This window comes from Microtus oregoni, unplaced genomic scaffold, assembly GCF_018167655.1.
Source record: "Microtus oregoni isolate MIOR12 unplaced genomic scaffold, Mior012 000023F_ref0000262, whole genome shotgun sequence".
Taxonomy (NCBI): Eukaryota; Metazoa; Chordata; class Mammalia; order Rodentia; family Cricetidae; genus Microtus; species Microtus oregoni.
In genome coordinates, this window is record NW_024543082.1 from 20,765,845 (window position 1) to 20,792,426 (window position 26,582).

Consider the following 26,582-nt stretch of genomic DNA (forward strand, 5'->3'; position numbering starts at 1 on the left):
TTATCTTAAAAGAGAATGAGGAAGACATCCTGAAATCACCAGGGAAGCTTTTGTTCAAATTAACCTCTTTCTCTCCCTCAAATGAGAACCATGGACTACATTTAATTGGTATAGTCATTTTAGGCCCAAGTAGATGAATGACATAAGAAAATTACAATATAATGACAGACTTGCCATTGGCAACTATGCCCCTTAAAATGATTATACTAATCTAGTATTCTCATTATTCTGATTTTGACAAGACTAGAAACTTGGTAACCTTTATACCACCAGATAAACTGGCTGTTACTCCCAAACATGGAGATTATTTGGCTCCACATAGGTTTTAACCAGCATTGCACAAGAGGGAAACCAACTATGGTAAATTGTCATTATGTAGTGCAGGAGTGACGTGACATGAAGATCACATATTGCTTCTGTGTCTCCTTCATGCACCTTGTTTATCTGATATAATACCTGCTGGTAAACTGGATGTGAGTTTTCTGCTTATCACCCTTTGCTGTCATGGCAATAAAGGGCAAAAGGCAGTGAGACTTTACGCCTGGACCACTAACATATGAATCTATAATTCTTGGGTCGGGGGAATCTTTTTTAGATTGTAGTCTCACAAGAAAATCAGGAACTTTGCTTAGATGAGAAGGAAACCTAATCGGCTGCCCCAGAAATTATCACTTTTACTCTGTTCTCATCAGGACATTTAATGAGCTATAAAACTTTTTTAAACTCCAAGTTATACTATCAACACTTTTAAATTAAGATTGGTGGACACTTTAAAGCAAAATAAGGTCAGTCCTTAGTACTCTACATGCCCTACTTTATCCTTACCTGCTGCATCAAAAGAAAAATAAAGGCATACTAGAATGGGCTAGACTAAAACAAAATGAAATGGAATTGAAATAATTAAAAGATAATAGAACATAGCGTATCCATGTGTATCATACATAGGGCAAATATAATCTCATGAAATCTGCATTTCAATTGTAATTACTTGTGGCTATCTGAGCATGCCGCTGTGTCTTAAAAGTACTTCTTTGTTGCTGTTCTTGCATTTCTATACAGGCAGTTATGAGCCCTGAGCTTTGGTCTAGCTTCCATTTAAATTAATCCCCCATTGTCATGGTTTGAAAGAAAGTGTCCCGAAAAAGGAGTGGCATATTAGGAGGTGTGGCTTTGTCGGAGTAGGTATGCCTTGTTGAAGGAAGTGTGTCATTGTGGAGATAGGCTTTGAGGTCTCACATATGCTTAGACCATGCCAGTGTCTCAGATCACTATGTTCCACGATGTTCCATCGTACTGAAAACAGACTGAATCTTTGAACTGTAAGCCACCCAGTTAAATGTTTTTCTTTATAAGAGCTTCATGGTCATGGTATCTCTTCTTTGCAATATAGACCCTAAGTCACCCATTCACTGCAGGACTTAGCACAGCTCTGATCTCTATAGATTCAGTAGTGCTTCCTGATGACCACAAATTTGAAATACTATGTGGGAGACTGATGTCACCCTCTGTAGAAAATATGAACCCCCACACAAAAGGCAGCTAGTCTTGTTTATACCTAAGGAAAGGTGGATGTATCTAAGTGTCCTGTAGTTAGAGCTTGTCTTCAAAGCTGAGATAGAGGTCAGCTTTATAAGCCCTTATAGAAAATGTGCATAATACCCTAAATACTTATTCTGACAATTAAATCGCCACAGCACAAGTCAATCTGATTCCAAGTTCATTAACAAAATGAAATGGACACAACATACAATGTTATTAATAAAGTTCATGCATGTCACTACCCACAAATGTACTAAAAACAGAATCACCTCTGACTATCTCCACAAAAAATTCTTTTTTCAATACACAGCAATTTAGGAATACAATCTTTTAAGTTTTAAAGATATCTAAATTGTATGATTTCCTTTCCAAAAAAAATCATTTAGGAATTTCATCACTAGTATATATTTAATAAAAATAGTATGTATGCGTGCAGCCACACACAGACTGAGAAGAGACCAAGAGATTGAAAACATTAGCATTCCACAACTCAAATATATTTTTGAAGCATCCAAATTAGGATATAGATTCAGAATAATGACAAATATTACAGTCATTCTTAATTGATAAACTATATTTATATGAAAACTAGCACCAAATGCACATGCATCATGTGATGATGCGTAATTAATTCATCTATAAAATGGATATTTTAATAAAATAGTGAAAACTGACATTGTGTCCAAATAATAAAGAAATGCTTTAGTAAAGGCCTTTATAACCAAAGGTAGTCCATATGAATATGAATAAAATAGGTATTTATTTTTCAGAGATACTTTTGGAAAATTATATACCAACATGGAAAATGAGCCTCTCATGTCTCATCTCTGTGTATCATTAAATAAGCATATATTAATGGAGCAATGATTATGCATAATCTACCTGGAGTCTTCAAAAAGTCTGAAATAAAGCTATACAATAAAAACTGTACCCAAAAATTCTGGGTATACACATTATTATTTAACGTTTTTTGCTTGCTGTTTGTTTTGTTTTGTTTTTGTTTGTTTCCTTTTCAATACAAGGTTTCTCTGTGTAACAAAACTAGCTATCCTGAAACTAACTCTTTACACCAGGCTGGCCTCAAACTCACAGAGATACTCCTGCCTCTTTCTCCCAACTGCTAAGATTAAAGGCGTGTACTACCAATGCAGGGCTCATTTAACTTTTTTAATGCTGAATAGACTGAGATATATAAAATATTAGAAAATCACACTCCAGAGTATGTCTGTGAGTGCTTTTATAGAGATGGTTTGATGAAGCATGCTTCAGTATAATCAATGGCGTGACTCTCTGAGACATTAGCAATCTGAACAGATTACTAAGATGTGGATCAGCTATGGAAGAGGATGTGTCTTAGAAAGGTCTGTCTTACACACGGGCACCTCTGTTTCTTGTTACTATGCAGTAAGCACCAGGTGCTCTTGCTGTATTCTGTCTCTCCACAGCCCAGAGCAATGAAACGAGTTGACCATCACTTTAATTCCTGAATACATAGGCCAAAACAAGTTTTTTTCAGGGTTTTGTTAAAATGATAAAAAAAAAAAAATCAGCACAAAAGCAACAGGAAATTAGGACCAGGTACTTAACAAAGATGGAAGTGCATTAGATACAAGAGATGGAATATGAAGTGTAAAGATGGAAAGGTGGGAAATGCTTTGAAAAATATTGACTATTGAAGTTCATATGTCATCTGTACATTCTTTACAGACAGCAAAATAGTAAATGACAGCATCAAAGATTTTCGAAAGACTAAACAATTTCCCATATGTCATACAGTAAGAAACTGAGACTAAGAGGAGCATTAATAATTGCTCGAGTAAAGCACAAACATCATGAATTCTTAAATTTTACAAATTAGAAGAAAATACAATTCCCTTTCTATTGTGTTGAAGCTCTTGATGCAGATATGAGTTATCTCTAGTGATAACTCAAGTCTGTAATGTGTGGGATGTGTCTGGGGATTGCATGTGTGTATATGTTCATTTAGGAGACAGGGGATAACCTCAAAGGTGGCTCCTCAGGTGCTACCCACCTGTTTGGTTTGTTTGGAGACGGGATCACTTTTTGTAATGAGACTCACCAGGTAGAATATTCTGGATATTATAAACTGTTGTATTGTCTCTACTCTCCCATATGCTGAGATCACAAAGTCATGCCCAAGTAGCCTACTATTTTAAGTGTAGATGTGGGATCTAACTAAAGTCACCAGCTTTATTGTAGGAGCTACTTCTCCTTTCTAAGACTTTAAAACAATTCTTAAAAGTATTACATAGCATTACCCAGGATATCTTAAAGTGCTACAGTGCTAAAGAACAAAGAATTAATGCATCATCAGAAGATATATGTGTGTGTATACATATATATATATATATATATATATATATATATATATATATATCCTTGAGTATGTTCAAAAGTTATTCGCTGAAGAAAATGCACATCTAAGAATAAATGATTGGCAAGTAATAGGAAAACCAGGAAAGCAAGATCATTTAAAAGAAAGAAAGAAAGAAAGAAAGAAAGAAAGAATTCAGACTTGTCTCCAGACCAAAGGCTCAATAGGTGCTGAATGAGCAATAGTTTGGTGGCATGAGAGAAGCCCTTGATGCAGAGATGAATTAATGCATAATTCGGAAAACATAAGTAGAACATATAAATATCTCTTTGAGAAACTTGAACATACGAAAAGAGACAGTGGGCAGTAGGCAAGTATTTTCTATTTTTGTAACGGTCACTATATCTCACATCTCACTAATGTTAAGAAGATGAGTCAGTCATGAGTCTGCCATCACCTTTCACACCTGTTCAGCCATTGTGGATATAGGTTATATCTTCATTCATACAATCTAAAATACATTCTCCAATGACTCAAAAACTCAGAATGAATACAAAACAGCCTCTTTAGAATATGATTATGATCTTTTATTCAGTCCTCTCATAGCCACATTCAGGTTAATAATGAACTATATATACATAATACTTCTGAACAACCCAGGCTTTATTAATCTTATTTCTCTCACCTTTTATGTCTACTCTTAGTTTCTTCTAGAATATTCTTTTCCAATGCAGCCATTTCCACCCCTCCACGAAGCAAATTACTTTCAATTTCCATGCAAACACTAATTTATCTCACAAAAACTTCCTTAACTCCCCAAGTAAAATTCACATTCCCAAGTATCTTCTTTTGAGTCCTTTACTAAGATAACCACAGCCTGTGGGACCATTTCAAAACACATATTAAGTAATTTTATTTGTATATATCTAAGTTTAGCAGATAATAAACGTTAGTAAATGTTTGCATGTGAAAAGATAGATTTATTACTAAAAACAAGGTGTATAACTATGAGTACCTCTTAAATTAGGTCATAGGATAGATACACACACACACACACATTTTGCAACTTGCAGGTACATTTATTTTCTGAAAATTAAAACTAACACATTCTGAAGTAAAAAAAAAACTCACTGAACTTTTTTGGATGTGTAGACTCTAGTCATTCAACCCAACTTCTCCACATTTAACAAAAGTTTCCTAAAAACACATATAATAAAAAGAACGCAAAGTTATACTATTAACTCTTAGAAATGTAAACTGCTTTAAAAGTCTTGCTTTTGCGCAGAAACCACATAAGACTTTCCTTAGATAACTTGTTGGGCGAATGTCTTCCAAGTGAAAAGGCAGAGAAATGCAAGTCAAGGAAACTCAAAACAAGAGAATCTTCCCTCCAATTTTAAGACTACTTTAAGTGTCCATCTACTTAGAAGCAGAACAGCCACAGAGAAAATCACTTTTTGATTAATATTCAATTAAACATAAAACGTAATAGAAAATATTAGATTTCTCTCAAAATTAAGTTTTTAAAATAATTCAATTTAAGTACTTCAATTGATTTACATATTTAAAATTATAAAGGAAATCTGTTTATTTCCTATTACTTCTGCATAAGTGGTTTACTGGGGATTTTAACATGTTTTTTGTTTTCTTGTGTGTGGGTGAGCATGCATGCGTGCGTGAGTGCGTGTGTGATTTAAAGCTGTAGTTTGTTTTTATGTGCTTAAATTCCAATCCTGGCAGACACTTTTGCATAGAGAAGTGCTGTTTGTTTTTACTTAAACATCAAACACAGTGCTTGTTTAACATGAAATTTAGGAAAACATAATGGGAGTAAAAAGTAATTCTAATCCCTATAAATGCTTTATTGCAAGTCTAAGGTTAAAGGCAGCTAAATTATCAACTGGTCAAATTGTTGGTGCATTTTACTATTAAACAACTTTCCCCAATGATTGTCATCTTGGGGTGGGGGTTAACTGAAGATCAATGACAGGTGGTAGCTCTGGCCTCTACTTTCTCCACTGGAAGAATCACTGGCAGCTACAAGAACAGACATGCTTCAGCTGTAGTGACTCCTCTATTTTCCTTTCAACAGTCTTACCTTTATTCTTTGGACTTAAAATCTTAACCCAAGCTGCAGACAAAATAAACGTGTGGTAACTGGTGAGACTAAAAATGTATGCTCGGTGGTTTTAATAGGAAATTCATCAAGAACCAGGTTAACACTTTCTTGTATATGATCATAAATCCCAGTCAGACCTGTTTATAAGCCAGTGAAGGCCTCAAGAGAATCTACTTCGAACTATTCTCTTTTAGCACATAAATGAACAGATATGCAAAAAGCATCTGGTTTGCAGGAGAGTGGAAGACTTAAAATTTCTACATTTTGTTATAACCAGGTGTTTCCAGATAACTGAACAGCTAGCTATCAGGCCTGTAAGGAAAAAACCATGACACTGAGAGATGCCCTGTAAGCTCACGATCAAACAAGGTCAGGGTAGCCAACCTCCAGGGGAAGTCTTGGATAATTCCAATTCTCTTAATTGATGATTTTCTTCAAGAAAAAAAATAGGCTCCATTTCTGTTTTAAAAATCCACAGTGTCTCTAATAGAGAAACTATGACAACCTTCCCGTTGTTCTCACGTAAGAGGAAACCCTATAATAAGAGCTTCCCAAAATGTCAAATAATACTCGTCTCATAACAGGGCCTCTTTGTTCATTCACCATGTCTCTTTTGATATGCTCAGATAATAAAAGTTCACGTAAAATTAAAGGTAATATAGAGCAGAAGCCAACACTAATTCTGTATAAATATGTCTGATTAATATGAATGCCATTGTTATGGTTATTTCGTAATGTCACTATTGTTACAAGAGCAGAGGATAGAAGTACTCTCACACTCACTGTTTTTGTTCATCCTCTGTCATCCAATCAGTTGGTGAATTTTTGTTCAATGGGTGAAATGAAGGATGGACTTTTTTGTCCATTAATTATTTTTGTTGCATTAGTTAAACACATAACCTGTGAAACTAACTTTAAATTTATGATGAAAAATCAGGAGTTTTATTCTAAACTGAATTCCTCATCCCCTTTAAGAAATGCTACAGGCTTACTTCCTAGGCTCGGGTTTTCATAGTCACTACTACTACATTACACTGGTGCTTGCCTATGAGAATCCGAAAGAAAAAGATTAGCACAATGGCTCCAAAACCTGATTAAGAGCCTAACAAGTTAAATCTAAACTATGGTTGAATAGTACAGTTAAGCCAAGAATATATGTAGGGTTCAGCGACAAAAAGAACACCCACCTGGCAGAAGTATAGGAATTTCCACCCTCAGTGCATGCCTCTTCTTCAGTGGAAAGAAAAGAGAAACCAGGTCATGGGTAGCAGCCTAAACAACCTGGTGTACTAGAAAAAATATTCTAAGGCGAGTAGATATCTGTATTGTCCTTTGTTTCCTCTTTAAATTCTTCTCTCCTCAATCCACCCCCTTGAGCCTACAGCATAATATAAAACTTAACAGTGGACCTTAAATTTAGCTGACATTTTTATATTCTTCACAACACACTCTTTCGATTGCACCCAAGAAGGAGATTATTAAATAGTAGCAGGAGACCAGTTGCCAGACCATTTTGACTGGGGGAAAATACACTGTGCTTTCTCATTGACAAACCAAATATTTCTAGTCTTTATAACAAATTTCATAAATAAACTGCTATTAATGACTGCAAAGGGGGGAAGAAATTGTATTTCTCCTAAGTCCTTTCATCCGCTCCTAAACCCTCAGTAGCCTGAAAAAGTGGCAGGAAGGGTACATGAAAAGCCTCTTGCTGAGCTGAGCCAAGTCTCCTAGGAAGCAGGTCCTGTCAGTCAGAGGCAAAGATACATACCTCTGTGATTATTTTAGTCCATTTGTTGTAGTAATTAGCTAGTGTTCCCTTTGCTGAGGCTGGCATCACTCACAGTCCTCTTTTTATTTTTTTATATACACTTTCTTTCCTTTTAAAAATGAATTTACATATTTTCTGTCTCTCAATCCCTCCTATGTTTTATTTATGAATATAGCTCTTGTTGATGGTAACTTTAATGTGAAATAGGTAGTAATTAATGTCCCAGTCTGCTAGGTTAATCCCTTTCCACTCTCTCTACAGAGAAGTTTAAGGTAAGTAACAGTTTACAGTCAATATTAGGTTTAATTATGCTTAATGAGAGTTAGTGTCTCTGTTTACTAACTGCATTTAGGTGTGTGGATCCTAGATGAGTTTTCCCCTGGCCTCATTCTGATTTGTTAATAGTGCCTGTGTGTGCTGTATATGCTGCATTTAAAACTATGAAGCAGTTTCTAAAGAAGAAAGCAAGGAAGGCATCTGTTTCAGCTGAGACACCATTAAACTGGCGAGAGCAGTCTCGAAACAACCACATCTTTCTTTGGGAAAAGAATGCCATTTTATGCTTTCCAAACAGATTCACTTAAGAGGATAATTATTGCCTAAATTCCAGTCTCTGAGTACATTTATACATATAAAACTGTTTCAAGCTTCAAACTACCATCAGTGGTACATATAATAAAACTATAGAGAGCTAAACTCAAAATGTCCTGTCATTCCTTCAACATCATTGCAAACACTAAGATCTAAAGCAACTGGGTTAGTCCTCTCCCTAACCTAAACAGAGTTTACCTTAAAATTACATTAAACTTCACTGCAGAGTAAAATTCTTTTCATTACTGAAAATAGAAATTTAAGAAGACAAATGCTCAACCCAAATGAAATCCAGTAAAGAGTCAAAGAAAATACAGTATATATGTGTTTATGGAACTCCTTTTTAAGTTTTTATTGTGTGTGAGGTTGGCAATTTAGTTTCTCTAAGTCTGTTCATCGATTAACTAATTCTTTAAAGAATATTATTGGGTTTCTTTTATATGTTAAGGACACTGATGAGAAGACAGACAGTCCCTTTCCTCAACAAGCTTACCATGTAGAAAATACAAGAAAAACTGTAACACAATGTGCATTCTTACTGCTCATGAGTAAATGCTGAGGAGACACAGGATTGAGCTATTCCGTCTGCATTAGAAAAATGAGCAAGGCCTCAACTAACGGAACAGAATTTTGTTTCTGGATCATATGAGGGCCATGAGAGACCCATTGAGCAGGAAGGGTAAAGGTGCTAGAAAAGAATGTTTAAAAGACAGTAAACTATATACTGAGCAAAGATTGTGTGCCAAGAAAAGGGATGATGGGCAAATAGGAAAGAAATTTGCAAGTTAGGGACTCGAAGATTAGACTGAAAACAAATTAAGAACTTCAGTGTAATCCACCATTAATTTTTACGTAATGGATGAAGTAAAAACAAAAGTAAAGTTAGGTATCTGGAAAAGCCAGGGACAAGGTATCTTAAATCTAGAAATAATACTGAGTTTCGCTGTACCCATTGTGAACAACTATTTAAAAATTGTTAAGTCTTCCAACTTCTTGTACTAGAACTCCTTTCATCAGGAAAAAAAAAATACTAAATACTTGTGCCATGGAAAAAATAATTCCTAAAATGGATAACAGCAATAGAAGCTATATGAAAGGAAGCTATTGGATATATATTCCATGTAGTTATGAGGAACCTTACAAATGATTATATTTATTTGATGAAACAAAAATCTGTTTGCAATTCATTTCAGAAATTATTTGCTTTTTGAAAATTCTACCTGAATACACCATGATTATATTTTTGCCTTAAATTTACTAAATTCCAATTTATTTATTAACAATTTAAAATTGAATACATATACATATATATGGTGTATAACACGCAATGTCCATACATACATACAATATGTCACGTAGGGCAATTTTCTGGTAAAAAGACTTAAAGTCTACTCTGTAACAACTTTAAAAATAGTAATGCACTAAATATCATCATTTATAAAAAGACCTATTAACTACCGACATCTTTTGTCACTAATTCCCAGCACTTTAGGGATTCTAGTGAGTACCATTTAACTATGCTTTTGTGTGTAGCTTTTTAAGATTCCACATATGAGTGAGATCATGCAGAATCTGCAGCTGTGTACCTACAGTATTCACTAAATATGATATCCCAGCGTTTATAATGTTTAAAAATTATAAGGTGACTATATAAACAATAAATTCCTATTTTGGATGGATGGATGGATGGATGGATGGATGGACAAACAAACGGACAGACGGGCCGACGGACAGAAGGACGATGCACAGATAGATGGAAAGATAGGACACTTCTAAATGTGAGTATCAATGCTCCAGTATCACCTACTGACAACAACTTAGGTTGTTTATGTATCTTGGCTGCCATGAAAACACTGGATTGAACTGTGGAGGCAGATGTCTCCTCCATGTACTCTGCCATACACCTGAACTTAAACTAGAAGTGACATTGGTAGATGATATGGCAATTCTATTTGTAGTCTTTTGAGTGACTTCAACAATATTTTCAATTGTTACTAATCTGTATGCCCAACAATGTCAGCAGTACATACCTACAGCATTTAAATAAAAGATATCTTAACAGGTATGAAATACTAGCTTACTATAATTCAATTTGTCTTTTTCTGGTTATTATTGATGTCTGACATTCTTTTATTCATCTCTTGATTATTTCTGTCTTCTTATATTAAGTTCTTTTGCCCATTGATGAAATACATTGAGTTCCTTATGCTCATTGAATATTAATCTTTACCTAATGTATGGATTGAAACTACATTCTCATTTTCTGTGCGTTATCTCTACAGTATTTGTGGTTACTTTTTCTTTTTAGAAAACAAAGCGCCAGCCTGGTCTACAAGAGCTAGTTCCAGGACAGGAACCAAAAGCTACGGAGAAACCCTGTCTCGAAAAATCAAAAAAAAAAAAAAAAGAAAAGAAAAAAAAGAAAGAAAACAAAGCGGAAGCAACTCCAACTACTAGGTTAGAGGTAAAAATGTAATCTAATTATATACTCAATCAGAAAAGGCTACTGTCTGCTGATAAGTTCTGATTTTTTATTAGTTTAGAAAAAATTAAACACCTAGCCTATGATAAAATTTTCTCCTCTTTTTGGATCATTACTCCCTTGTTGCAGTACCCTGACTTCTGTTTAAAGAGTATGTCTCTTACTTCAAATTCACACTGGAAGACATGACAACTTCATGTTCAAAGGGAAACATGAAGAACCTAGGTAGTCATAGAAAAAAAGGAAGCTCATGAGGTAAAGAGAAAAATGAAATAAACGTATCAGAAAATAGAAGGTTTGTTTTTGTTTTTGTTTTTGTTTTTGTTTGATTTTCGAGACAGGGTTTCTCCGGAGCTTTTGGTTCCTGTCCTGGAACTAGCTCTTGTAGACCAGGCTGGCCTCGAACTCATAGAGATCTGCCTGCCTCTGCCTCCCGAGTGCTGGGATTAAAGGCGTGAACCACCACCGCCCGGCGAAAATAGAAATTATTAAAGGAAACGCCTTACTGATTGAAAAAATGGTGAACAATGTTCCAATTTATATTATCATTAGTTATAAGTAATATTCTTTGTGTCAGCCATTGAATTCAATATTATTATTAATATCTCCAATCCTAACCATAACTCTTTGAAAGAGATCTTATTCTTCATTTTCCTTTCAGGAGAGTAGTGCAGAGAAGAAGTAACTTACCCTGATAAGAAGCAGCAGTGGAACTAAGGCTAAAACTCAATTTAAACTCCAAGTATAGTGCTATTTCAAGATAGGAAGTACAAAACACACATACTAAATAAACAAACGTTCCCACATAGCTGTCAACAAGTCACTCTCAAATCATGTCCGTCTGTTAATGAAAGAAGTTGCTTGCGTATCTAGAGTCAACTAAGACAGTAACATATTTCTGGAATTAAAATGAACATATTTCTATAATGTTAAGAAACAAACCATCTTGAAGTGCATAGTCAAGCACAGAGAGAAATGTCTTTCACGATGCACAATATCCAGTATGTAAGAGACCACACACTTCTCTTATGGCATACAATAATTTAAACAAAACCAAGATAGTTATTTCAGATATATTTAAAAAACAAATGGGTGATTATGAGCCTCTATGGAGATTAATCAGATTTTTAAGTATCTATTTTTCTAAAATATCCTAAATTTAATTGTGTGAAATTAGAAACTAAGTTTAGTATACAAAATGTGAGAGACAAATTTAAAAACAAATAATCTAAATAATATTAACTAGTAACATAAAACTGTGTTATTATTGTTAGCTATATGATCATCTTCTGTTGACTCAATTAAATGTATTAATTCTCCATTTACAATATGGATGATATCAGTGCTCAGAAGTCTAAATACTTCTGAGCTCACTTACACTGACCTTTCTGTCATGTCCTTTCCCTCTCAGAATCTCAACTCTGGATATTTGCAGCCACCACTTCACAGTTTATATTTGCCTATACCACACTACTTCAAATCATCATCAGAACATTCGAATTTTCATTTGATAATGGCCATTCTTAGACAGCTAAATTTTGTTTCTCTGTTTAAGGAAAAGTAAAAGGATGCACTTAGATTTTATTGGTAAGGCTTTTTCATCCTGATAGTCATAGTTATTCATAGTAGACTTATATAAAATAAGGGTACTTTTAGTGTTAACTCAAGAATTAGAGCATGAAAAATATCCACAGGTATATGTCACAATGAATCGGTATAAAATGTACAAATATATTTCAATAAAATATTCATGTGTAGTTAAATGACTCACTATAATGGAATATACATACTACATAGTTATAGGTCTGTAGTTAGATATGCATTTGTATTTGAGTAGTTATTCCTGAAAGTTAAAGGGAAAAACACTTAAACTGTTTCCATAACACAAATTATAACTGAAATAAAATGTCCTTTAAAAACTATAATTAATGGCTGTTATGTCAAAATGTGAACCAATGGGTCAAACCTTATAATTCATAGTTTGAAAGGTCACAGCCCAAATGATAACTTTACAAAACTGGCTATCTAAGAGTGATTTGACAAATCCATCTAATAAACACTGGATGCATACAAAATATTTTAAGAGTATAAAGAATGCATGTCCAAGTGGACAGCTGATGAAGGAAATGGCCTCCTTTTACTGAGTAAGGCTGAAGTCCAGAATAATGACTTTTGAATGAAAAATGAGGCTGGAAAGCCAAGTGGTGTACAAACCCAATAGGAAGCATAATGGACAGTCTCATCAGAGCACAAAAATATATGCATATGACCAATAAGAGAAAAATATAAATACTTCTATCACTTGCTCTTTCTTCTCCTTTACTAAAGCTGCCTCAAAGATAAATAGTATGCCACTAACAAAAGTTACTTTAAAGAAATACTTCTTCTGTAATTAAAAAAAAAATTGAAATTTCTTGGCAAGCTCTAAGGTTTGAAAACACGCCTGCAGCTTTTCTTTATTAGATAGTATAAGTAGTTTTGAAAAACTTTTTTTTCTTAGAATTCATCATGGAGCAAAACACTTGTTTGTATCTATGTCTGTACCAAAACAACCTACACTGTTAAGACAAGGTGAAAAGAAACATGGCTTTTCTATCATTTCAATGCAGATGTAGTCCAGTGTTTAAAATGCAGGCTACTGGAGATAATGCCTCCACTGTACATCAAATTTCTGAAACCACGGCAGAGAACAGAGATGAGTAAAATGAGTAATTTAATTATCTGCATTTGAAATTTCTATTTATGTCTTAAAATATTTCCGTTTTAGAAGATAATCTCCTTAGGTGTAATAATTATATGCCTCAGCCGGGCGGTGGTGGCGCACGCCTTTAATCCCAGCACTTGGGAGGCAGAGGCAGGCGGATCTCTGTGAGTTCGAGACCAGCCTGGTCTACAAGAGCTAGTTCCAGGACAGGCTCCAAAACCACAGAGAAACCCTGACTCGAAAAAACCAAAAAAAAAAAAAAGAAAAAAGAATAATTATATGCCTCTTTTGCTCAATAATTTATTTGCCATCTATAAAGTGCTTGACATGGAGCTAACACTCAACAAATGTTGAGAGAATGGAAAGAATAGATGGAGGGAAGGAAGGCAGGGACCTAAAGTTAGCTCATCTCCTCAAGCATTATTGGTGCGACTTTTAAGAAGAAAATGCCTCAAAATACATGTTTTATTTTATCTTACCTGCTCAACAATTAAAAGATCCAAAAAATCTATCCTAGAAACTCAAAAACTTGGAGGATTTTGAAAGTATTTATGAGATAAAATTGATCTCATACCTGAGAAGGAAATGGTATGTGCAATGCATGGGCTATGGAAGAGAGTAACACAGGCAGAGCAGGGCTCTGCTTTCCTTATATCCTAACCAGTCTGATCGGCAGCACAAAGCACTGAACAAATGTTCACTGGTTCCTTATGGAGACCTGCACTGTGGCCGGTACTATATTACAGGTACCATGGTGTCATGAGTCACATAATCTATTGGAAGATACAAATATCTACCAAAATAGATCATTAAAAACACAACTATAGAACTCCCTTTTTCTGTGCATAATTACCCAGCATTGAGCATGTTAAAGGACTGAGACATCATGCCAGTAGAAAATGAAAAGGGGGAGGGAAAGGAAAAGATAGAGTTTTGTAAGATCAAAAAAAAAAAAAAAGAACCAAACAAAAACAAAAAAACCAGTATTTTCTGAACCTACAAAATGCTTCCAGGGTAATTACTTTGTATGCCAATATGACTCATGGCAAGAGGCTTAGCTGAGACCTGTGAACTGCCTGAATTTGATGCAAGGCGTATGTGGCTCTCATGTGTAACTAATGTCAATGAGATCTGCAGATGTGAATCACCATACTATTAAAAACATCTGAAACACATTCTTCTTGATATTAGCAAAAGCTTAACTCTAGTTCCACTTGGCCTGGGAAACGTTTCTGTCATTCTGCTGGACCAGCCCACACATACTGGGCTCTTGATAGGTTCTGGGCGCAACCATCTGGCCCTTTATTTACTTAACTCTTTTCTAATACTGACAAGCACATTAGTAACACTCTTTTGATCACTAGTAAATATAAAGCTACTGCACAACTAACATCTTCTCTCATTCTGAAAGTCACTAATTAGTTGTGGGTACGAGTCGAAGAGTATTACAAAGACATGTTAAGCATTACTACAGTAAGTAATTTAAATACACCCAAATGCATGCTAATTTATTTCCCACTTCATTAGAGAAATGGAAAACACCTTGTCAACACTAAAGAAATCTAAAAAGAGACCAGAGCATTTGGAAGGATAGTAGGTAGTTAAGAAAAAAGAATGATAGTAGAATTTGGGGGGGGGGGGAATCTACATTTTTTTCTTGATTTCTTTTCCTTATTAGACAGTATTACTCAAGGCTAAGGAATTGAACATGACTGTAATCTCAGCACTCATGAAATAAAGGCAGGATGGTCACCATAAAAAGCCAGCATGGTCTAGGTATTGAGACTGTCTTTTCAAAAGACAAAAAGGAAAGGCTGAGATAAAAGTGTATTTAATGGGAACTTTGCAGTCAGTTAATAAATGCAGGTTTCCAAATGAGACAAATAAGGTGGGTGGCTCTTGTTTCTAGATCATGATTATTCTTACTAGTACTTATATAGAACAGAATTTTTATAAGCCATATTAATCTTTCCATACAGAAGTTCTAAGTTGTATTTTACAGAATACAATTTAGGCTTAAAACAAATAATGACGTTCCAAAAGATGCAAAAAAGACATTTCGAAAAAAATTAATTCTCATATATATTTCAAAACCGAGAATTTATATAGTTTTGATCCATTATAATTTATTTATAGCACATTTTTATGTAGATAAGAGACTAAATGCTAAATTTTATGTAAGATTCAGATTGTTCACAGAAAATCAGCTAATTGTTTTGTGTGTTAATTCAAGCATCAGGTTTAGAGCATCATACCCCAACTCCCTGAAAGTGAGTCTGTGTAGGCTCATTTCTAAGCTTAAAGGATGGGACACCAAGCAAAGACTTTCAGTAGTTATTTTGGATTTCACTTTGGTTCACTTGTTCATAGACATTTCAGGAAAGACAACAATTTCTTATAGTATAAAACCCAAATAGCTAGAATCTTTTTTTTCATTTATTTATTTATTTGTTTGTTTGTTTATTTATTTATTTATTAAAGATTTCTGTCTCTTCCCCGTCACCACTTAATGAAAACATAATCACATTGTGAACTATTTCAGATTCTTATCAAATCCTATAACTAAATAACTAAAGAAAAATCAATACTTGGTTGATATGCAGAAATAAATTGATGTAAGGATAAACAGAATAAATAAGGGGACACAACACACTGGAGAATATGTAATTTAAGATCTGTCAAAGAATTGGGGTACCTGTTACTGATAGGTGAAATAAGAATGATTTTGCTTATAGATTAATGCAGGTATCGAGATAGGGCATTATAGAAGCCTTGTGCTGCAATGGAAGAAAAACAAACAAACAAAAACCAAAAAACCTCCTCAGGAAAGGAAATGTTCTGTTAATTACTAAGAAGTGATTAACCAGCTGACAGAGCAATTAGACATGAAAGGTATGAAAGCACCAAAGGTAGCAATGTTGGTGGCCACTACCCATCAAAAGGCTTTGCCAGTACAGATTGGATGCCTGAAACCAAGTACTACATAAAAACAATAAAACCTGGAGCCAACCAATGGAAGATTCAACAAAATCCACTTCCAACTGCAAATATTCCTGGAATCCTATACTGAAGTATTTTTTCACTTGGGAATGGCATACACTGCGTACTAATGGGTGCTTACCTTTACTTACCCACTATGCAGAGCAAATAAAACATCAAACTAAAAATAATCCTAGTCTTCTGCACACAGACGTGATTTTACCTTTAGCTAGCAAAGATTGCTATTGATAGGTATGACCAGAATGCCACTACATGAGCAGATGGCCAAAGTGAGCCCAGGTCACTAACAATAAATTATGTGGGTCTTTGTGTCCCAAACAAACAAACAAACAAAAAAACACAGAAGAGGTTACTGTGCCCTCCTTTGTTTGATGTAAAGCTTTATCAGTGAAATATAAATATAAGGTTATAGCACAGACATTAATGCTGCATAATGCCATTTTATATAACATTTAATAAATATCTACATGATCACAATAAAAATCCTAAATTGATGAAAATAGAAAAATATATGAAAACAGTACCAAATTTTGATGTTTACAGGAATATGAATGCAAATGGAAATAATGATATTACGTGAAGGAGTTCTGTCTCAGAAAGACAAATACTGTGTTTGCTATGCAGTCATAGGAACTGAGTACAGATCACCAGCACCCACACAAAAGGTGGCATGGAAGCATGCACTGTGGCCCAAATGCTAGGCTGGCTGACACAGTGGATCTGAAGCTCTCTGGCCAGCCAGTCCAATTGACCTGGTGATTCATTAGACAAAATGGTGATAACTAAACAAATGTCAAAAGTGATAAATTTTATACCACGAGACAACTGAAACATAGAGGGGGGGCACAAACACAAACATTACAAACTGAATTCTCGATGTGCTAACCTCATTACTATTAATATTACACAATATGCATTACTTGGAGTCTGAAAAATAAAAATTAATGATACAGTAGTACAAGAGATAAATTAGGAATATATTTCTAATAACATAAGAGATAAATTAGAAATATATTTCTAATAACATAAATTATTTCTAATAACATAATGAAGATACCTGAAATTATATATTAAATGAATAGTCATATGTGGTTGTGAAAACTTACAAGAGAATTCTGGTTACCTACCTTCAAGAAAGAGACGATGAAATATGAGGTTCAAGAATACATCTTTATTACCTCTGTATCTTAAAATATTGCCTAGTATTAATTTTTCATCAAGTTGTCATTTTCCTTGACATTTGATTTTATTAATCAAGGCATTTATCATTAATTTGTAGAAAATACCATAATTAAGCGAAATAAAATAAAATCCTTAAAAGGTTAAAATTAGAAAGCAGATGAATTAGAACTTTGACATTACTCTGTTGACATACATGAGCTACTTGGAAGTATGGGAATCAAGTTTTTTCAGAGTTTGTTACTTCAATCTTGGGGCTGGATGGTTCTGTAAGATGTTATAAAGATTTGATTTAAAGCTGTCTGACAGTTTTGACATTCAGGTGATAGTACTGCTGCTGCATTTGGAACAGTTTGCACATCACACTGTTAAACAGAATGCTTGAGGTGTGCACGTGTATAAAGGAATTAAAACAAGCTGCCACACATGCCTAACTGTGTGTACTCACCACTGCTGCTTAGGTCACACCACCTCAACCCCTCCAATGAAATATGTGACTTACTCTTGTATAATAAATTGCCCTAGCATGTTATTCTCACTGGAAGACCTAACCATGCATGTTAGAAGCAAAGTAATTACAGTACCCTCTTGTCTAAGAAGCCTCTCTCAAGCCCTATGAGCTCTTTCTATACAATGCAAGAACCCCCCTCAATCTGGACTTCTGTATCTAAAGCTATTAAATGTCATCTGAACAATTTGGATGTCTCCAATGAAAGCATTTTTATCCCTCCTACAGTAATTGTAAAGATATTCCTGGGCATAAATTAGTTTCTGCTTTTGAGTCAATATGCCCACTTAAAGAAAGGGCAAGGTTTAAAATAGGAATTCAAACTAGGAAAAATGGAAAGCGTAACATAGTTTTGTAGAAAAAAAGTATAACATCAACCAATTAGGATTAAATACTGTGAGATGGCAGTTTTTTTCTGATTTACATGTAATTATAAATTATTTTGAGGTAGAGGTTAATTGTTAAAAGGCAATAAAAATAGTTTAAGTAGGAAATCCAAGGTCTTAAAAATAACAAAGCATGTTCATGAAGATAAAACCTATGGGTGATGTAGGAGTGTCTTCTATCTATCTGTTGCTTTCACTGGTTAATTAATAAAGAAAAGTGCTTGGCCTGATAGGTCAGAACATAGGTAGGCAGAGAAGACAGAACAGAATGCTGGGAGGAAGAAGGCAGCGAGGCAGACACCATGCTTCTCCTACCCAAAACGGACGGTGGTTAGAATCTTCTCGGTAAGCCACCACTTCGTGGTGGTACAAAGATTATTAGAAATGGGTTAATCAAGATGTGAGAGTTAGCCAATAAAAGGCTAGAACTAATGGGCCAGGCAGTGTTTAAATGAATACAATTTCCGTGTTTTTATTTCAGGTGTAAAGCTAGCCGTGAGGAAGCCGGGCAGGAAGAAAAGCAGGCCCGCTCGCCTCATCACTACATATGAGCAAACATCACTGGACATTACCTTCAGCTTCAGAGTCTCAAAGGGCACTTCAAACACTCCACTCATTTATCTATAAAAAAAATAGATACTTAAAATTAGTAATCAGTCAAAAACCCATTTACATTTACAGTAATGTCTTCAGGATTAGCTTTGAAAAGAATGTAGTTGATTTCATGAATGGTAATATCTCTAGTTTTAAGAAAAAATTAAGTTAACAGTCATTACAAGTCTTGAAAACAAGCAGTAAAGATTCTCAGCAAATCATGTCACATTCAATGCCAAGCACTATGTGTACATTTCTGAAAGGGCAGAGTAGCAATAAGTTTCTTAAATGATATTAACAAGGATTTCGAGGTTTCAATATTCCTATTACTTAAAAGAGATGCTCCAAATTCAATTATTTGCATATTACTACTTTCAAATTTTATGCTTTTGAATGTGTGTGCAGGCATGTCTTCACATGTGCTTATATGTACATATTTGTGCTTGGAGGTTACAGGACAAGCTTTGGAATTATGCTTAGAAATCCGCCATCCGCCTCCTTTGAGACAGGTTCTCTTACTGACCTACAGATCACCAATTAGAATAGACTGGCAGGCCAGCAAGGCCCCAGTGACTGTCTTGTCTCTGTCTCCCTAGCATTAGGGTTTCAAGAATATGCATGTCTGGCTTTGTACGGTTATGCTATGGCACACGAACAGCAGGCACTTTACCAACTGAAGAACTCTTCCTGCCGTGCCTATTAATACTTAAACACTCTGTGAAGATCTACAATGTCTAGCAAATCAGTGAGAGCAAGTTATCTATAAAGGTAAGATACAGATTCTATAAAAATGATAGATAAGGTTAAAATATTTGCATAAGCACAGATAATTAAAAGGAAAAGTAAAAAGGATAGAAATATACAAAGCAGCAAAGGTAACATGTTCAATGGAGTTTGTAGCAAGGTTGATCAAGAACTGGGTGTGGGGTAGGAATGGAGACACAAATGATTGGGCTGTTTCTTTTTTAAACAACTTTATTCCATTCTATTTATCTGTGTGAAATTATATTTGTAATGTATATGTGTGGTGTATACATACACATGTACAGAGACCAGAAAACATCAGGAGTCCTTGCTTACACTTTACAATTTATTTCCTGAAGACAGAGTTTCTCATTGAATTTAGAGCTGGGCAGATGGCCAGAAATCTTCTTTAATCCACAGTCTCCAGCCTGCACCGTGCTGAGGGCTACAGTAATAACTGTCCGTATCTATTTTTTTCATGTGGGTGCCAGAGATTTGAACTGCATTCATGTTTGTATACCAAGTACTCTTACCTGCTGAGCCATCTCCCAAGCACTTAGAGAAGACCCTTTTAGATTCCTTTCTAACCACATACATTAGGAGAATATAGAATCAAAGTTGAGACTGGAGCTGAAGCAAATAAGATGCTAAAAAGGCTTTAGAAAACAATTTGATAAATTTCACTATAAGAAGATTTAGCCACAAGCAATTCTCCCATTAAAATTTGATCTTAATATTTGATGTCCTTGGAAAGTGATCTTTCTAAATTTGCTATGAAATTTCTATGATGACCTTGTGGTCATATTTACTAAAAATCTCCACAGAGATTTGGTCATTTAGAGTCTCAAAAGCAGTTTTGCTAATGGAAATGCAATACATAAACATAAGCTAATCCTATAAGCCAATATATCTACAATTAAAGACCCCCATCTAAAAAGTCTGAGGATTTTAATTGGCTAGATCTTTAATAAATGTATTCAACAACATTCTTGCAAAAAGAAACAAAAGAAGCAAGCAATAAACCACACCAACAAAACAAAAGATACCTAAATCTAGATTGGGTTGACAGACAAAAGAGTCCAGAAAAGAAAAACTACAGCATCATTGCACTGCAAGAACATGAACAATATCACAATTCCTCTGCAGTAGCATGCCTTAGGGAGCCACAGGAGAACAGATTCAGGATCAAGATCAAGACCACTGATGGCAGAAAAAGAGGATGATCGGGGACAAAAGAGAGGAGTAAATCAGATTATAAGGTGGTCCAGAAAAAGACATTAGAGAAAATTAATTTCCCCATTACACGATACTTTATAAGTGTGAGTTTTATTTTCTCTTTCTCTCCCTCATTAGAGTGGAGTAAAGAGGACAGACCCTTTGTCTTCTTCACACTATCTTCACTAGTGTCTGTTGGGGTGTAGACAATCAATGCATTTCTTGAATAAAAGAATGAACTAAGCAACCTATGAACCAACCACTCATCTCTACATCTAGAATACAAAGAAGTAATCTAGAACTTGAAGAAATTACACATTATATACTAATTTAAACTTTTCCGTTTAGAAATCTCAAATTCCTACAATATAGTTTACCAGTATTATTTTTTCAAACAAAGGAAAAAATAAACAACCAGGCAAATGATTAGATTTATGATAGTGAAGTAGAACAACACAAAATAGCAGTGCTGAGATCTACATGAACTGCTATCTTCATAGGTTTGGAAAAAGAAGTTTCTTACAAGAGGTGACAACAGAAAGAAACCCAGGTGATTAAGTGAAAGACTAAAAACATATATCTAAGAGTATCCTGGTTGCTACCAGATTGAATGATGACAAACATTATCTTCTTTAAATACCATGACTAGTGCACAGCAAGCTGGCTGCTCATTAACTATTATTTTTATATCGCTATTTTTATCAATTGCAGATTTCTTCAGTAGATAAGCCTGTGGAATGTATTAATTTTTATCTTCTCTGAAGTTCTTTAAATAGTGCCTAACAAGAACTCAATAAACATTTACAGAACTGAAAAGAAGACAACTATTATCACCTAATTAATTAGAAACATAAACAGACTATGAAGATATAAAAAAGTCACCACATTTCATATGCCTGAGTCAATCTAATCAGTATCAAATAATAATTAATCTTCCCCAGATTTATAAAAATACAAAGAAAAAATGAAAAATATGCCTAGGGCCAATAAGTTAGGAATCCAAATAATAAGAGTTAATCAGAAAAGATAAAATGAAGTTGTCAATATTAAGTAAGCCAGTATCCTGACTATTTAAGTACTGTCTGCCTTTATCTGACTGACACCATTTTTCTCTAACACAGGAATTCTATACAACAATATCTGCTTCATTTATGTATTCATGGCACTAGCACAAGCTTGCTTATAATGAATATTTTTTTAAAAAAAAATCTTTGTTGAACTAATGTAGAATTATCATGATCAGTTCTGGGGTTTTGCTGTTATTTGTTTGTTTGCAATATTGGAAAATTAACTTAGGGCCTGACACATGACCTATCACTAGGCTGTATCCATATTTATTATTTTACTTTTAATTTTAGACAGAGTGCCACTAAATTGCCCAGACCTTAAACTCGGGGTCTTTTGTCTTACTTTCCAGGTATCTCAGATTATAGCCCTGTGTGTGCCACTAAGCCTAGCAAGAGTTATAAGCTTCAAACAGCCAGCCAAAAGATGGATAAATTTAAAATATAAATTTTAATGAAATAAATATCTCAGTTCCATGGCAAACATGTATAGAATAAAGTAAGCTTTTACAAAGACTGAAAAATAATTGAAAAGAAAACAATCGTATTAAAAAAGCAAAGCGCATGGCAATTACAACATATTGATTAAAGGCAGTATTTCCAAAGACATACAAGGAGAAACAAATTCTACATACCAATTATCATGTGGAAATAAATTTGATATATATATATATAAATATAGTAAACAAAAATAATCAGTGATATTTAGAAATATGTGTGTGTCATCTACTTAAGTACATGGTGAGGGCTTTTTAGGCACATAGTGGTATGGAAACAAATCTATCAGTTTTGCTGTATAAGACAAAAACTGCCTTTTTAATACTTATCATTAGACCCATATATTTGGTGCAGCTCCCACCCCACAGCAAATAAGCTTTTTTTTTTTTAGTGAACGGAACTATTACAGAGAATCACGACTGGTAGAAGAGCAAAGAATAAGTGACTGTGGAGTATCCACCCTCAAACAAGACATCTATTAAACAATGCATACATCCAAGGCTTAGGGAATATTGAAAGAGATGGCAGATGGATGGTAAGAATCAGAGAGGCAGAAAGACTGATGCAAGATATTGTCTTCGGGAACTCTTAATAGTTATGGTTGCCTATCTAAGACTTGCATAAGGCTATCGAAGTTAACATTCCAGTATGGATGAGAGAAAGAGAGTCGGTTGTCTTCTGGGACAACTCCCAATAGGCTGTCCATGCCTAAGTGACCAGTTCTACAGTCATGTGAATACAGCTAAGACCCTAAGCAATAGAGAAGATGATACCTGAACTGGCCTTGCCCTGTAGTCAGACTGATGAATATCTTAAATATCACCATGGAACCTTCATTGAACAACTGATGGAAAAAGAGACAGAGATCTGCAGCAGAGCACTGGGCTGAGCTCCCAAGTCCAGTTGAAGAGTGGGAGGAGTGAGAATATGAGCAAAGAAGTCAAGTTCATGATGGGGACATCCATGAAACAGCTTACATGAGGTAACAGCTCACCAACTCTAGTTGGACAGAGAAAGAAACAGCATAGGAAGGACCAAACTAGACCCTCTGAATGCAGGTAACAATTGTATGGCCGGAGTAGACTGTGGGGCCACTGACAATGGCACAAGAATTTACCCCTACTGTTTGCATTGATTTTTTGGGAACCTATTCTCTTTGGATGGATACCTTGCTCAGCTTAGATACAATAGAGAGGGCTTTGGACCTTACCCAAAGAGATGTGCCTTATCCTTTCTGAGGAGTAGATGGGGGTCGGCTGGGGGAGTAGGTAGAGGAGATGGAAGAAGGGGAGGGAGTGAGAACTGGGGTTGGTAGTTAAAATGAAAAGAGATAGCTTGTTTTCTTTTTAAAAAAATAAAATAAATTTTAAAATAACTAATTGAAATCAGTAAAGGTGTGTGCATGTGTGTGTATAACAATAATTATACATGAATTTGAGATGGGTATCAGGGCAAGGATGTGGAAAGAGATGAAGAGGGAAGAGGCACACATTATTAATATGGAGTGTATTCAAGTATAAGAGTCTCAAACTTTTAAGACACTGAAAAAATTTTAAGGTCAACTGAGTTCTAGTTTTCCGTAAAGGTGGTCCCTTAGGAGGAGTAAATCATTTTGACTTTGAATATTGTTAATGTGCAACTCCACAGAGATGGGATAAGCCATTTAGGTGACTACAAAAATTTTGCAAAATAGTGGTCTCGCTGAGCCCGCCAAGAAGTCTATAGAAAATCATAACAAATCCACTGGGAGGGACTTCTTGGGCAACACCGAGAGTGATGCCTTTGAGTCAATTAAACTTACTACTTTTTAGGCACCATACTTTATCTGAAGAGAGGATTGTTTACATAACACTGATTTTTAAATCCTCAAGTCCAACTGATTTTAATTTTTTTCATACTTGTTCCTTTCAAAGTTCCTTTGCTTCACTGTATAGTATTACTGTTTGGGTTTATACTCCAATAGCAGAGCATCTTAAATAAATTCTTAAAAGCCAGCATACCAACAAATTAATGACTATAAAGAGTACATAGCCTAACCTGCTTAATTATTAAGAGGTAAACAGAATACACTACTGAATTATTTATTTAATTGCCTTCAACTAAATATTTTTTAATTTAGAATATGTGTTCTTCCTAAGGAGCCAAAGAATAATTACTAAAAATATTTAAATCATTTTAATAATACAAACTTAAATACATCAAATATGATTAATTACTTACACAAGTGCATTAGTAGAACACATTTTAACATTTCAAATATTACTAAAATTTCTTTTCCTCCATCTTTCCCTTCTTTCTCATATAATTCATTTAACAACAGTGCTGAGCAGATCAAGTACAAGTATTCAATGTAAATGATACATTAAACTCACTGACAAAAGTTTAGAAACAATTTTTTAGAAAACACTTCTTTCTTTCTTTTTTTTTTTTTGAGATAGTGTTTCTCTGTGAATCGGTGAAACTGTCCTACTGTCCTGGAACTATGTAGACCAGATTTGCCTTGAACTCATTGAGAACAGCCTGCCTCTGCCTCCCAGAGGCTAGGAAAAGGGTATGAACTGCCACCACCCAGGAAAACACTCATTTCTCCCTGGACACCTGGGAGCCCCTCTAGAGTCAAGTCTCTTGCCAACCCTAAAATGGCTCCCTTAATTAAGAATATATACTTCCCTGCTCCCATATCCACCCTTCCTTTATCCCAACCATTCCATTCCCCCAAGCTCCCCCATCCTCCGCCCCACCCTCAAGTTCCCAATATTTGCCCGGCAATCTTGTCTACTTTCCAATATTTTCTTTGGGTTCACCTTCTTATTTAGCTTCTCTAGGATCACAAATTATAGGCTCAATCTCCTTTATTTATGGCTATAATCCACTTATGAGGAGTACATCCCATGTTCATCTTTTGGGGTCTGGGTTACCTCACTCAGGATAGTGTTTTCTATTTCCATCCATTTGCATGCAAATTTCAAGATGTCATTGTTTTTTTACCGCTGAGTAGTACTCTAATATGTATATATTCCACACTTTCATCATCCATTCTTCCATTGAAGGGCATCTAGGTTGTTTCCAGGTACTGGCAATTACAAATGCTGCTGCTATGAACACAGTTGAACAAATGCTTTTGTAATATGATAGGGCATGGGAGATGTCCCCAGTTAGTTTCTTGGGCAACTGAGGAAAGGGAACCTGAAATGGCCCTATCCTATAGCCATACTAATGAATATATTGCATATTACCATAGTACCTACATATGGCAATGTATGGAGATAGAGACAGAGACCTATATTGGAGCACCGAACTGACCTCCCAAGGTCCCAATAAGGAGCAGAAGGAGGGAGAACATGAGCAAGGAAGTCAGGACCACGAGGGGTGCACCCACCCATTGAGACAGTGGGGCTGATCTATTGGGAGCTCACCAAGGCCAGTGTGACTGGGACTGAAAAAGCATGGGATAAAACTGGACTCTCTGAACATGGCGAACAATGAGGGCTGATGAGAAGCCAAAGACAATGGCACTGGGTTTTGATCCTACTGCATGTACTGGCTTTGTGGGGGCCTAGCCTGTTTGGGTGCTCACCTTCCTAAACCTGGAAAGAGGGGGGAGGACCTTGAACATCCCACAGGGCAGGGAACCCTTACTGTTCTTTGGACTGGAGAGGGAGGGGGAGAGGAGTAGAGGGAGGGGGAGAGGAGTGGGTGGAGTGGGAGGCGGGGAGGAGGCAGAAATTTTTTCAATAAAAAACTATATATCAAAAAAAAAGAAAACACACATTGCTTTTATTTTACCTTTAACCAGGTGGTGATGGCACATGCCTTTTTTCTTTTTATCTTTTTTATTGATTTTTATGAGTTC

General features: G+C 35.2%; 1 protein-coding gene across 4 annotated transcripts in view; it reads right to left on the bottom strand.

Annotated features, from left to right (window-relative positions):
• The window catches only part of Zbtb20 (zinc finger and BTB domain containing 20), a 777,531-nt gene that overhangs the window by 603,025 nt on the left and 147,924 nt on the right, over nt 1–26,582 (bottom strand). For all 4 annotated transcript variants that reach the window (XM_041672753.1, XM_041672752.1, XM_041672750.1 and 1 more), the window contains exon 2: nt 19,187–19,235. The gene's annotated coding sequence lies outside the window, so the exon portion shown is untranslated. The remainder of the gene's footprint in view (nt 1–19,186; nt 19,236–26,582) is intronic.